The sequence below is a fragment of the Hemiscyllium ocellatum genome, chromosome 40 (assembly GCF_020745735.1).
Source record: "Hemiscyllium ocellatum isolate sHemOce1 chromosome 40, sHemOce1.pat.X.cur, whole genome shotgun sequence".
Lineage (NCBI taxonomy): Eukaryota > Metazoa > Chordata > Chondrichthyes > Orectolobiformes > Hemiscylliidae > Hemiscyllium > Hemiscyllium ocellatum.
The window spans coordinates 8,933,810-8,947,296 of NC_083440.1; positions in this window are offsets into that span (position 1 = coordinate 8,933,810).

A 13,487-nucleotide genomic window follows, 5' to 3' on the forward strand; every position below is an offset into this window, starting at 1 on the left:
AGTGTCTGAGTGTTGGAGTGCCTGTGTGTGTGAGAGAGTGTGTAGGAATATCTGTGTGTGCGTGAGAGAGTGTTTGTGTAGGAGTGCCTGTGTGTGTGAGCGCGTGCATATGTGTAGGAATATCTGTGTATGTCTCTGAGAGTGTGTGAGTGTGAGTGTGTAGTAGTGCCCGTGTGTGTGTGAGTGTGTGTGTGTAGGAGTATCTGTGTGCGTGTGAGAGTGTGTGTGTGTGTGCAGGAGTGCCTGTGTGTGTGAGAGAGTGTATGAGTGTACGAATATCTGTGTGTGTGTGAGTGAGTGTGTGTCGTAGGAGTGCCTGTGTGTGTGTGAGATTGTGTGTGTGTAGGTATACCTGTGTGTGTAAGAGAGAGTGTCTGAGTGTAGGAGTGCCTGTGTGTGTATAAGAGTGTATTTGTAGGAGTATCTGTGTGTGTGTGAGAAAGTGTCTCTGTGTAGGAGTATCTGTGTATGTTTGAGTGTGTGTGTGTGCATTGGAGTGTCTGTGCGTGCGTGTGTGTGTGTGTGTAGGAGTATCTGTGTGTGTGAGAGTGCGTGTCAGAGTACCTGTGTGTGTGAGAGAGTGTATGTGTGTAGGAACATCTGTGTGTGTAGGAGTGACTGTGTGAGTGTGAATGTGTGTGTGTAGGTGTATCTGTGTAAGTATGAGAGAGTGTGTATGTAGGAGTGCCTGTGTGTGTGAGAGAGTGTATGAGTGCAGGAGTGCCTGTGTGTGAGAGAGAGTGTGTGTGTAGGATTAGATCTGTGTGTGTATATAGGAGTGCCTGTGTGTGTCTGTGAGAGCGTATGAGTGCGGGAGTGCTAGTGCATGTTAGAGCATGCGTGTGTGTAGGAATATCTGTGTTTGCGAGAGAGTTTTTGTGTAGGAGTATCTGTGTGTGTGTTTAGGAGTGCATGTGTGTGTATGAGAGTATGTGTGTGTAGGAGTATCTGTGTGTGTGAGAGAGAGTGTGTGTGTAGGAGTGCCAGTGTGTTTGAGAGAGTGTACGCGTGTAGGAGTGCCTGTGTGTGTGTGAGAGAGAGTGTATGTCTGTAGGTATGCCTGCGTGTGTGAGAGAGAGTATCTGTGTGTAGGAGTGTCTGTAGGTCTGAGAGAGAGTGTGTGTAGGAGTGTCTGTGTGTGGGTGAGTGTTTGTATGTGTAGGAGTATCTGTGTGTGCGTGTGAGAATGTGTTGTGTATACGTGTGCCCGTGTGTGTGTAGGAGTCTCTGTGTGTGTGTATAGGCATGCCTGTGTGTGTGTCCATGTGTGTGTGTCCCTGTGTATATGAGTGTGCGTGTGTGCAGGGGTATCTGTGTGTGTGAGAGCGTGTGTGTGTGTAGGAGTATCTCTGTGTCTGTGAGAGTGTGTGTGTAGGAGTATCTGTGTGTGGGTATAGGAGTGAATGTGTGTGTCCGTCCGTGTGTATAGGAGAGCCTGTGTGTGAGTGTGTGTGTGTATGTAGGAGTGTCTGTGTGTGTGAGAGCGTGTGTATGTAGAAGCAGCTGTGTGTGTGTGAGAGTGTATATGTGTAGGAGTATCTGTGTGTGTGAGTGTGTGTATAGGAGAGCCTGTGTGTGTGAGAGTGTGTGTATTTAGGAACATCTGTGTGTGTGAGAGTGTGTGTATTTAGGAACATCTCTGTGCGTGAGAGAGTGTGTGTGTAGGAGTGACTGTATGTGTGTGAGAGTGTGTGTCTAGGAGTATCTGTGTGTGTGAGAGTGTGAGTGTGTAGGAGTGTCTGTGTGTGAGAGAGTGTATTTATGTAGGAACATCTGTGTGTGAGAGTGTATGTGTGTAGGCGTATCAGTGTATGTGTGTGAGAGAGAGTGTATGCGTGTAGGAGTACCTATGTGTGCGTGAGAGTATCTGTGTGTAGGAGTATCTGTGTGTGAGAGAGTGTGTGTGTGTATCAGAGTGTCTGTGTGTGAGAGTATCTGTGAGTGTAGGAGTATCTGTGACTGTGTGTATTGGTGTGCCTGTGTGTGTGTGAGAGTGTATATGTGTGTAGGAATGCCTGTGTGTGAGAGGGAGTGTCTGAGTGTAGTAGTGCCTGTGTGTGTGTGAGAGTGTGTGTGCAGGAGTATCTGTGAGTGTGAGGATGTGTGCGTGTAGGAGTGTCTTTGTGTGTGTGAGAGTGTATGTGAGTTGGAGTACCTGTGTGTGTAGGAGTGCCTGTGTGTGCGTGAGAGTGTGTGTGTGTGTGTCGGTGATTCTGTGTTGTAAGAGTGTGTGTTTAGGAGCGCCTGTGTATATGTGAGAGTGTATGAGTGTAGGAGTGCCCTTGTGTGTGAGACTGTACATGTGTGTAGGAATATCTGTGTGTGTGAGAGAGTTTGTGTAGAAGTGCCTGTGTATGTATGAGAGTGTGTGTATGTGTAGGAATATCTGTTTGTGTGTGAGAGTGCGTGTGTGCGCAGGAGTGCCTGTATGTATGTAAGGTGTGTGTAGGAGTATCTGTGTTTTATAGTAATGCCTGTGTGTGTGTGCCCGTGTGTATAGGAGATCCTGTGCGTGAAAGTGTATGTGTGTGTAGGAGTATCTGTGTGTGTGTGTGAGAGTGTATATGTAGTAGTATCTGTCTGTGTGTTTAGGAGTGCCTGTGTGTGTGCAGGAGTGCCTGTGTGTGTGTGTATGCGTGTGTGTGTCCATACGTATAGGAGAGCATATGTGTGTGAGAGAGTGTGTGTGTAGGAGTATCTGTGCTTGTGTGAGAGTGTATGCGTGTAAGAGTGCCTGTGTGTGTGTGAGCGAGTGTCTGATTGTCGGAATGCCTGTGTGTGTATGAGAGTGTGTATGTAGGAGTATCTGTGCGTGTGTGAGAGTGTGTGTGTGTGTGTGTAAGAGTATTTGTGTGTGTGAGAATGTGAGCGTATTGGAGTTTCTGTGTGTGAGAGAGAGTGTGTGTATGTAGGAGTATCTGAGTCTGTCTTTATCGGAGTGCCTGTGTATGTGTGAGAGTGAATGTGTGCAGGAGTGCCTGTGTGTGTGAGCGAGTGTCTGAGTGTTGGAACGCCTGTGTGTGTATGAGAGTGTGTTTGTAGGAGATTCTGTGTGTGTGAGAGAGTATTTGTATTTAGGAACATCTGTGTGTGTGAGAGAGAGTGTATGTGCGTAGGTGTATCTGTGTGTGTGAGAGAGTGTATGTGTGTAGGATTGCCTGTGTTATATGAGAGCATCTGTGTGTAGGAGTACCAGTGTGTGTGTGAGAGTGTATGTTTGTAGGAGTGCCTGTGTGTGTGAGAGCATCAGTGTGTAGGAGTGTCTGTGTGTGAGAGTGTATGTGTGTAGGACTATCTGTGTGTGTGTGAGAGAGAGTGTATGCGTGTAGGAGTATCTATGTTTGTGAGAGTGCATGCGTGTAGGAATGCCTATGTGTGCGTAAGAGTATCTGTGTGTAGGAGTATCTCTGTGTGTGAATGTCTGTGTGTGTAGGAGTATCTGTGACTGTGTGCATTGGTGTGCCTATGTGCGTCTGAGAGAGTGTGTGTCGGAGGATCTGTGAGTGTGTGAGGGTGTGTGTCCGTAGGAGTGTCTGTGTGTGTGTGAGAGAGAGTGTGTGTGTAGGAGCATCTGTGTGTGTGAGAGAGTGCATGTGTGTTGGAGTGCCTGTGTTTGTGTGTAGGAGCACCTGTGTGTGTGTGACAGTGTATGTGTGTAGGTGATTCTGTGTGTGTGTGAGAGAATGTGTGTTTAGGAGCGCCTGTGTATATGTGAGAGTGTATGAGTGTAGGAGTGCCTGTGTGTGTGAGAGTGTACATATGTGTAGGGATATCTGTGTGTGTATGAGAGTGTGAGTGTCTGTGTCTGTGAGAGAGTGCGTGTGTGTGCAGGAGTGCCTGTGTGTGTGTGTCCGTGTGTATAGGAGAGCGTGTGCATGAGAGTGCATGTGTGTGTCGGAGTATCTGTGTGTGTGAGAGAGAGTGTGTTTAGTAGTATCTGTCTGTGTGTACAGGAGTGCCTGTGTGTGTGTGTGTGTGTGTGTCCATGTGCATAGGAGAGCGTATGTGGGTGAGAGTGTATGTGTGTAGGAGTATCTGTGAGTGTGTGAGAGTGCATGTGTGTAAGAGTGCCTGTGTTTGTGGGAGAGTATTTGTGTGTAGGAGTATCTCTGTGTGTTTGTGAGACAGTGTTTATGTATCGGAGTTTCTGTGTGTGTGTGTGTGTATATGTGAGTGTGCGTGTGTAAGAGTTTCTGTGTGTGAGAGAGAGTGTGTGTATGTAGGAGTCTGTGTGTATCGGAGTGCCTGTGTATGTGTGAGAGTGTATGTGTGCAGGAATGCCTGTGTGTGTGAGAGAGATTCTGATTATAGGAATGCCTGTGTGCATGTGGGAGTGTGTGTGTAGGAGTATCTTGAGTGTGTGAGGGTGTGTGTGTGTAGGAGTCTGCATGTGTGTGTGGGTGGGAGAGAGTGTGTGTAGGAGTATCTGTGTGTGTGAGAGAATGTATGTGTGTTGGAGTGCCTGTGTATGTAGGAGTGACTGTGTGTGTGTGACAGAGTGTGTGTGTGACAGAGTGTGTGTGTGTAGGTGATTCATTGTGTGTGAGAGTGTGTGTTTAGGAGCGCCTGTGTGTGTGTGAGAGTGCATGAGTGTAGGAGTGTCTGTGTGTGTGTCCGTCAGGGTGAATAGGAGAGCCTGTGTGAGAGTGTATGTGTGTGTAGGAGTATCTGTGTGTGAGAGAGAGTGTGTGTGTACAATTGCCTGTGTGTGTGAAAGTGCGTGTGTATGAGTGAGTGTGATGAAGGAGGTAGAAGTTATGTTCAGGGATAGAGTGAGAGTGAGGAAGGAGAGAGAACCTGTGTGCGGGTGTAGAGTGTGTGTGTGGAAGGCGAGAAAAGGTGGGTGCAGAGATAAAGTGAGTGTGACGAAGGAGAGAGAAGGTGGGTGAAGGGATAGAGTGAGTGTGAGAAAGGAAAGAGAAGGTGTGTGCAGCAATAGAGTGAGTGTGAGGAAGGAGATAGAATGTGGTGCAGGGATAGAGCGAGTGTGAGGAAGTATAGAGAAGGTGGGAGAAGGGATAGAGTGAATGTGATGAAGCAGGTAGAATTTCTGTTCAGGGATAGAGTGAGAGTGAGGAAGGAGAGAGAAGGTGCGTGCAGGGATAGAGTGAGTGTGAAGAAGTAGAGAAGGTGTGTGAAGGGATAGAGTGAGTGTGATGAAGGAGGTAGAAGTTCTGTTCCGGGATAGAGTGAGAGTGAGGAAGGAGAGAGAAGGTGTGTGCAGGGATAGAGTGAGTGTGAGGAAGTAGAGAGGACGTGGGTAAAGGGATAGAAGGAGAGTGAGGAATGGGAGAGGAGGTGCATGCAGGGATAGAGCGAGTGTAAGGAAGGAGAGAGAAGGTGTGTGCAGGGATAGAGTGAGTGTGATGAAGCAGGGTGACGTTATGTTCAGGGTAAGAGTGAGAGTGAGGAACGAGAGAGAAGGCATTGCAGGGATAGAGTGAGAGCGATAAATGAGAGAGAAGGTGCATGCAGTGATAGAGTGAGTGTGATAAAGGAGGTAGAAGTTCTGTTCAGGGACACAGTGAGTGTGAGGAAGGAGAGAGTACGTGATGCAGGGATAGAGTGAGTGTGATGAAGGATAGAGAAGGTGCGTGCAGGGATAGAGTGAGAGTGAGGAAGGAGAGAGAAGGTGTGTGCAGGGATAGAGTGAGTGTGTGGAAGTAGTGAAAAGGAGGGTGCAGGGATAGAATGAGTGTGTGGAAGGAGAGAAAAGGTGCGTGCAGGAATAGAGTGAGAGTGAGGAAGGAGAGGGAAGGTGTGTGTAGGGATAGAGTGAGTGTGAGGAAGGAGAGGGAAGGTGTGTTCAGGGATAGAGTGAGTGTGTGGAAGGAGAGAAAAGGTGGGTTCAGGGTTAGAGTGATTGTGAGGAAGGAGAGAAAATGTGGGTGCAGGGATAGAGTAAGTGTGATGAAGGAGGTAGAAATTGTGTGCAGGGATAAAGTGAGAGTGAGGAAGGAGAGAGAAGGTGGGTACAGGGATAGAATGACAGCGAGATATGAGACAGAAGGTGGGTGCAGGGATAGAGTGAGTGTGAGGAAGGAGGAAGAAGATTGGAGCAAGGATAGAGTGAGAGTGAAAAAGGAGTGGCAAGGTGGGTGCAGGGATAGAGTGAGTGTGAGGAAGGAGAGAAAATGTGGGTGCAGGGATAGAGTGTGAGTGAGGAATAAGAGAGAAGCTGGGTGCTGGGATAAAATGAGTGTGAGGAAGGCGAGAGAAGATAGGTGCAAGGATAGAGTGAGTGTGATGAAGGAGGTAGAAATTGTGTGCAGGGAAAGAGTGAGAGAAAGGAAGGAGACAGAAGGTGGGCGCAGGGATAGAGTGAGAGTGAAGAAGGAGAGAAATGGTGGGTGCAGTGAAAGAGTGAGAGTGTGGAAGGAGATAGAATGTGGTGCAGGGAGAGAGCGAGTGTGAGGAAGGAGGGAGAAGTTCAGAGCAGGGATAGAGTGAGTGTGAGGAAGGAGGGAGAAGTTTAGAGTAGGGATAGAGTGAGTGTGAGGAAGGAGCGAGAAGCTGTGTGCAGAGATCGAATGAGTGTGTGGAAGGTGAGAAAAGGTGGGTTCAGGGTTAGAGTGAGTGTGAGGAAGGAGAGAGTACGTGATGCAGGGATAGAGTGAGTGTGAGGAAGGAGAGAGAAGGTGTGTGCAGGGATAGAGTGAGAATGTGGAAGTAGTGAAAAGGCGGATGCAAGAATAGAGTGAGTGTGATGAAGGAGTGAGAATGTTGCGTAGGAATAGAGTGAGTATGAGGAAGGAGAGCAAAGGTGGATGCAGGGATAGAGTGAGAGTGTGGAAGGAGAGAGAATGTTGTGCAGGAATAGAGTGATGGTGAGGAAGGAGAGAAAAGGTGGGTGCAGGGATAGAGGGAGTGTGAGGAAGGAGAGAGGAGATGATTGCCGGGATAGAGTGAGTGTGATGAAGGATAGAAATGGTGGGGGCAGCGATAGAGTGAGAGTGAGGAAGGAGAGAGAAGTTGTGTGCAGAGATTGAGTGAGTGTGACGAAAGGGGTGAAGTTATGTTCAGGGATAGAGTGAGTGTGATGAAGGAGGGAGAAGTTGTGTGCAGGGATAGAGTGAGAGGGAGTGACAAGAGAGAAGGTGAGAGCAGGGATAGAGTGAGTGTGAGGATGGAGGAAGAAGGTAGAAGCTGGGATAGAGTGAGTGTGAGGAAGGAGAGAGAGGGTGCGTGCAGGGATAGAGTGAGAGAAAGGAAGGAGAGAGAAGATGGGGGCAGGGATAGAGTGAGAGTGAGGAAGGAAAGAGAAGGTATGTGCAGGGATAGAGTGATTGTGTGGAAGGAGAGAAAAGGAGGGTGCAAGGATAGAGTGAGAGTGAGGAAGGAGGGTGAAGTTGTGTTAAGGGATAGTGTGAGTGTGGGGAAGGGGAGAGTAGGTTGTTGCAGGGAGAGTGAGAGCGAGGAAGGACGGAGAATTTGAGTGTAGGGATACAGTGAGAGCGAGGGATGAGAGAGAAGGTGGGTGCAGGAAAGGAGTGAGAGAGAGGATGGAGAGAGATGCGTGAAGGTATAGAGTGAGATTGAGAAGGAAAGAGAAGGTGCGTGCAGGGATAGAGTGAGTGTGTTGAAGGAGGAAAAATGTGCGTGCAGTGATAGAGTGAGAGTGAAGAAGGAGGGAGAAGTTTGGAGCAGGGATAGAGTGAGAGTGAAAAAGGAGTGGGAAGGTGAGTGCAGGGATAGAGTGAGAGTGAGGAAGGAGAGAGATGGCGTTGCAGGGATAGAATGAGAGCGAGGGATAAGACAGAAAATGGGTGCAGGGATAGATTAAGTGTGAGGAAGGAGGGTGAAGTTTAGAGCAGGGATAGAGAGAGTGTGTGGAAGGAGAGAGAAGGTGCATGCAGTGATAGAGTGAGTGTGATGATGGAGGTAGAAGTTCTGTTCAGGGACACAGTGAGTGTGAGGAAGGAGAGAGTACGTGATGCAGGGATAGAGTGAGTGTGATGAAGGATAAAGAAGGTGCGTGCAGGGATAGAGTGAGAGTGAGGAAGTAGTGAAAAGGAGGGTGCAGGGATAGAATGAGTGTGTGGAAGGAGAGAAAAGGTGCGTGCAGGAATAGAGTGAGAGTGAGGAAGGGGAGAGAAGGTGTGTGCAGGGATAGAGTGAGAATAAAGAAGTTGAGAGACAATGGGTGCAGGGATAGAGTGAGAGTGAGGAACGAGAGAGAAGGTGTGTGCAGGGATAGAGTGAGTGTGGTGAAGGAGTGAGAATGTTGTGTAGGAATAGAGTGAGTGTGAGGAAGGAGAGCAAAGGTGGATGCAGGGATAGAGTGAGAGTGAGGAAGGAGAGAGAATGTTGTGAAGGGATACAGTGAGAGTGAGGAAGGAGAGAGAAGGTGGGTGCAGGGATAGAGGGAGTGTGAGGAAGGGGAGAAGAGATGATTGCCGGGATAAAGTGAGTGTGATGAAGGATAGAAATGGTGGGTGCAGGGATAGAGTGAGTGTGTGGAAGGAGAGAGAAGGTGCGTGCAGGGATTGAGTGAGTGTGACGAAAGGGGTGAAGTTATGTTCAGGGATAGAGTGAGTGTGTGGAAGGAGAGAGAAGGTGCGTGCAGGGATTGAGTGAGTGTGACGAAAGGGGTGAAGTTATGTTCAGGGATAGAGTGAGTGTGTGGAAGGAGAGAGAAGGTGCGTGCAGGGATTGAGTGAGTGTGACGAAAGGGGTGAAGTTATGTTCAGGGATAGAGTGAGTGTGAGGAAGGAGAGAGAATGTTGTGCAGGGATAGAGCGAGGGTGTGGAAAGAGAAGGAAGGTGGGTGCAGGGATAGATCGGGTGTGAGGAAGGAGAGTGATGGTGCGTGCAGTGATAGAGTGAGAGTAATGAAGGAGAAGGATGACGTTGCAGGGATAGAGTGAGTGTAAGGAAGGTGATAAAAGGTGGTTGCAGGGATACAGTCAGAGTGAGAAAGGAGAGAGAAGGTTTGTGCAGGGATAGAGTGAGAGTAAGGAAGGAGAAAAATGTGGGTGCAGGGATAGAGTGAGTGTGAGGAAGGAGAGAGAAGGTGGGTGCAGGGATAGAATGAGCGTGAGGAAGGAGAGAGAAGGTGGGTGCAGGTATAAAGTGAGAGTGAGGAAGGAGAGAGAAGATGGGTGCAGGGATAGAATGACAGCGAGAGATGAGACAGAAGGTGGGTGCAGGGATAGAGTGAGTGTGAGGAAGGAGGGAGAAGATTGGAGCAAGGATAGAGTGAGAGTGAAAAAGGAGTGGGAAGGTGAGTGCAGGGATAGAGTGAGAGTGAGGAAGGAGAGTGATGGTGCGTGCAGTGATAGAGTGAGAGTGATGAAAGAGAGAGATGGCGTTGCAGGGATAGAATGAGAGCGAGGGATAAGACAGAAGGTGGGTGCAGGGATAGAGTGAGTGTGAGGAAGGAGGGAGTAGTTTAGAGCAGGGATAGAGTGAGTGTGAGGAAGGAGAGAGAAGTTGCGTGCAGTTATAGAGCGATCGTGTTGAAGGAGAGAAATGGTGGGTGCTGGGATAGAGTGAGTGTGAGGAAGGAGAGGGAATGTGGTGCAGGGTTAGAGCGAGTGTGAGGAAGTAGTGAGAAGTTGGTTGAAGGGATAGAGTGAGTGTGATGAAGGAGGTAGAAGTTCTGTTCAGGGAGAGAGTGAGAGTGAGGAACGAGAGAGAAGGTGTGTGCAGGGATAGAGTGAGTTTGTGGAAGGAGAGAAAAAGGGTGCTGGGATTAAGTGAGTGCTAGGAAGGCGGGAGAAGGTGGGTGCAGGGATAGAATGAGAGTAAGGAAGGAGAGAGAAGGTAGGTGCAGGAATAGTGTGAGAATGAAGAGGGAGGGAGAAGTTGCGTGCAGGGATAGAGTGAGTGTGAGGAAGGAGAGAGAAGGTGTGTGCAGGGATAGAGTGAGAGTGTGGAAGTAGTGAAAAGGTGGATGCAAGGATAGAGTGAGTGTGATGAAGGAGTGAGAATGTTGTGTAGGAATAGAGTGAGTGTGAGGAAGTAGAGCAAAGGTGGATGCAGGGATGGAGTGAGAGTGAGGAAGGAGAGAGAATGTTGTGCAGGAATAGAGTAATGGTGAGGAAGGAGAGAAAAGGTGGGTGCAGGGATAGAATGAGTGTGAGGAAGGAGAGAGAATGTTGTGAAGGGATAGAGTGAGAGTGAGGAAGGAGAGAGAAGGTGAGTGCAGGGATAGAGGGAGTGTGAGGAAGGAGAGAGGAGATGATTGCCGGGATAGAGTGAGTGTGATGAGGGATAGAAATGGTGGGTGCAGGGATAGAGTGAGTGTGTGGAAGGAGAGAGAAGGTGTGTGCAGGGATTGAGTGAGTGTGACGAAAGGGGTGAAGTTATGTTCAGGGATAGAGTGAGTGTGAGAAAGGAGAGAGAATGTTGTGCAGGGATAGAGTGAGTGTGTGGAAGGAGAGAGAAGGTGGGTGCAGGGATAGATCGGGTGTGAGGAAGGAGAGTGATGGTGCGTGCAGTGATAGAGTGAGAGTAAGGAAGGAGAAGGATAACGCTGCAGGGATAGAGTGAGTGTACGTAAGGAGAAAAAAGGTGGTTGCAGGGATAGAGTCAGAGTGAGAAAGGAGAGAGAAGGTGTGTGCAGGGATAGAGTGAGAGTAAGGAAGGAGAAAAATGTGGGTGCAGGGATAGAGTGCGTGTGAGGAAGGAGGGAGAAGGTGGGTGCAGAGATAAAATGAGAGTGAGGAAGAAGGATGAAGTTGTGTTCAGGGATAGAGTGATTGGGGGAAGGGGAGAGTCGGTGGTTGTAGGGAGAGTGAGAGCCAGGAAGGACGGAGAATTTGAGTGTAGGAATAGAGTGAGAGTGAGGGATGAGAGAGAAGGTGGGTGCAAGGATAGAATGAGTGTGTGGAAGGAGAGAGAAGGTGGGTGCAGGGATAGAGTGAGTGTGAGGAAAGAGGGAGAAGCTTGGAGCAGGGATAGAGTGAGAGTGAAAAAGGAGTGGGAAAGTGAGTGCAGGGATAGAGTGAAAGTGAGGAAGGAGCGTGATGGTGCGGGCAGGGATAGAGTGAGAGTGAGGAAGGAGAGAGATGGTGGGTGCAGTGAAAGACTGAGTGTGAGGAAGGAGTGAGATGGCGTTGCAAGGATAGAATGAGAGCGATGGATGAGCCAGAAGGTGGGTGCAGGGATAGAGTGAATGTGAGGAAGGAGGGAGAAGATTAGAGCAGGGATAGAGTGAGTGTGAGGAAGGAGAGAGAATGAGGGTGAAGGGATAGAGTGAGTGTTATGACGGATGTAGAAGTTCTGTTCAGGGATAGAGTGAGTGTGAGGAACGAGAGAAAATGCATTGCAGGGATAGAGTGAGAGCGAGGGATGAGAGAGAAGATGGGTGCAGGGATCGAGTGAGTGTGAGGAAGGAGAGAGTATGTGATGCAGGGATAGAGTGAGTGTGAGGAAGGAGAGAGTATGTGATGCAGGGATAGAGTGAGTGTGAGGAAGGGGAGAGAAGATGTGTGCAGGAATAGAGTGAGTGTGTGGAAGTAGTGAAAAGATGGGTGTAGGGATAGAGTGAGTGTGATGAAGGAGAGAGAATGTTGTGTACGGATGGAGTGAGTGTGAGGAAGGAGAGAAAAGATGGGTGAAGGGATAGAGTGAGAGTGAGGAAGGAGAGAGAGAAGTTGCGTGCAGTTATAGAGTGATCGTGTTGAAGGAGAGAAAAGATGGGTGCAGGGATAGAGTGAGTGAGAGGATGGAGAGAGAATGTGGTGCAGGCATAGAGTGAGAGTGAAGAAGGAGTGGGAAGGTGAGTGGAGGGATAGAGTGAGAGTGAGGAAGGAGAGAGATGGTGCGAGAAATGATAAAGTGAGAGTGAAGAAGGAGAGAGACGGTGGGTGCCGGGATAGAGTGAGAGTGAGGAAGGAGAGAGATGACGTTGCAGGGATAGAGTGAGAGTAAGGAAGGAGAAAAATGTGTGTGCTGTAATAGAGTGAGTGTGAGGAAAGACAGAGAGGGTGGGTGCAGGGATAAAGTGAGAGTGCGAAAGGACGGTGAGGTTGTGTTCAGGGATAGTGTGAGTGTGGGGAAGGGGAGAGTAGGTGGTTGCAGGGAGAGTGAGAGCAAGGAAGGACGGAGATTTTGTGTGTAGGAATAGAGTGAGAGCGAGGGATGAGAGAGAAGGTGGGTGCAGGGATAGAGTGAGCGTGTGGAAGGAGAGAGAAGGTGCGTGCATGGATAGAATGGGTGTGAGCAAGGAGAGAGAATGTGGGATAGAGTGAGTGTGAGGAAGCAATGAGTAGATGTGTTGTGGGATTGACTGAGTGTGAGGAAGGAGAGAGAAGCTGGGTGCAGGGATAGACAGAAAGTGAGGAGCATGAGAGAAGCTGGGTGCAGGGATCAGTGAGAGTGAAGAAGGCGGGAGAAACTGGGTGTTGGGATAGAGTGAGTGTGAGGAAGGAGGGAGAAGTTGGGTGCAGGGATGGAGTGAGTGTGAGGAAGTAGAGTGAGGGTGGGTGAAGGGAGAGAGGAATTCTGAGGAAGGAGGGTGAACTTCTGTTCAGGGATAGTGTGAGTGTGGGGAAGGGGAGAGTAGGTGGTTGCAGGGAGAGTGAGAGCGAGGAAGGACGGAGAATTTGTGTGCAGTGATAGAGTGAGAGCGAGGGATGAGAGAGAAGGTGGGTGCATGGACAAAGTAAGAGTGAGGAAGGAGAGAGAAGATGCGTGCAGGTATAGAGTGAGAGTGAAGATGGAGAGAGAAGGTGAGTGCTGAGATAGAGTGAGATTGAGAAAGGAGAGAGAAGGTGCGTGCAGGGATAGAGTGAGTGTGTGGAAGGAGTGAAAAGGTGGGTGCCGGAAAGAGTGAGTGTGAGGAAGGAGAGAGAATTTTGTGCAGGGATAGAGTGAGTGTGAGGAAGGAGAGAAAAGGTAGGTGCTGGGATATAGGAAGTGTGAGGAAGGAGGGAGAGGTTGTGTGCACGGATAGAGTGAGAGTGATGAAGGGGAGAGGAGGTTAGAGTGAAAGCGAATGATGAGAGAGAAGGTGTGTGCAGGGATAGAGTGAGAGTGATAAAGGAGTGAGAAGGTGAGTGCAGGGATAGAGTGAGAGTGAAGAAGGAGAGAGGTGGCGGGTGCAGGGATAGAGTGAGAGTAAGGTATGAGAGAGATGACGTTGCAGGGATAGAATGAGAGCGAGGGATGACACAGAAGGTGGGTGCAAGGATAGAGTGAGTGTGAGGTAGGAGGGAGAAGTTTGGAGCAGGGATAGAGGGAGTGTGAGGAAGGAGAGAGAAGGTGCGTGCAGAGATAGAGTGAGAGTAAGGAAGGAGAGAGAATGTGGGTGCATGAAGGAGAGAGAGTGAAGAAAGAGGGAGAAGGTCTGTGCAGAGATAGAGTGAGTGTGAGCAAGGTGATAGAAGGTGCATGCAGGGATAGAGTGAGTGTAAGGTGGGAGAGAAAAGGTGGGTGCAGGGATGGAGTGAGCGTGAGGATGGAGAGAGAAGGTGGGTGCAGGGATGGAGTGAGCGTGAGGAAGGAGAGAGAAGATGGTTGCCTGGAAAGAGTGCGTATGA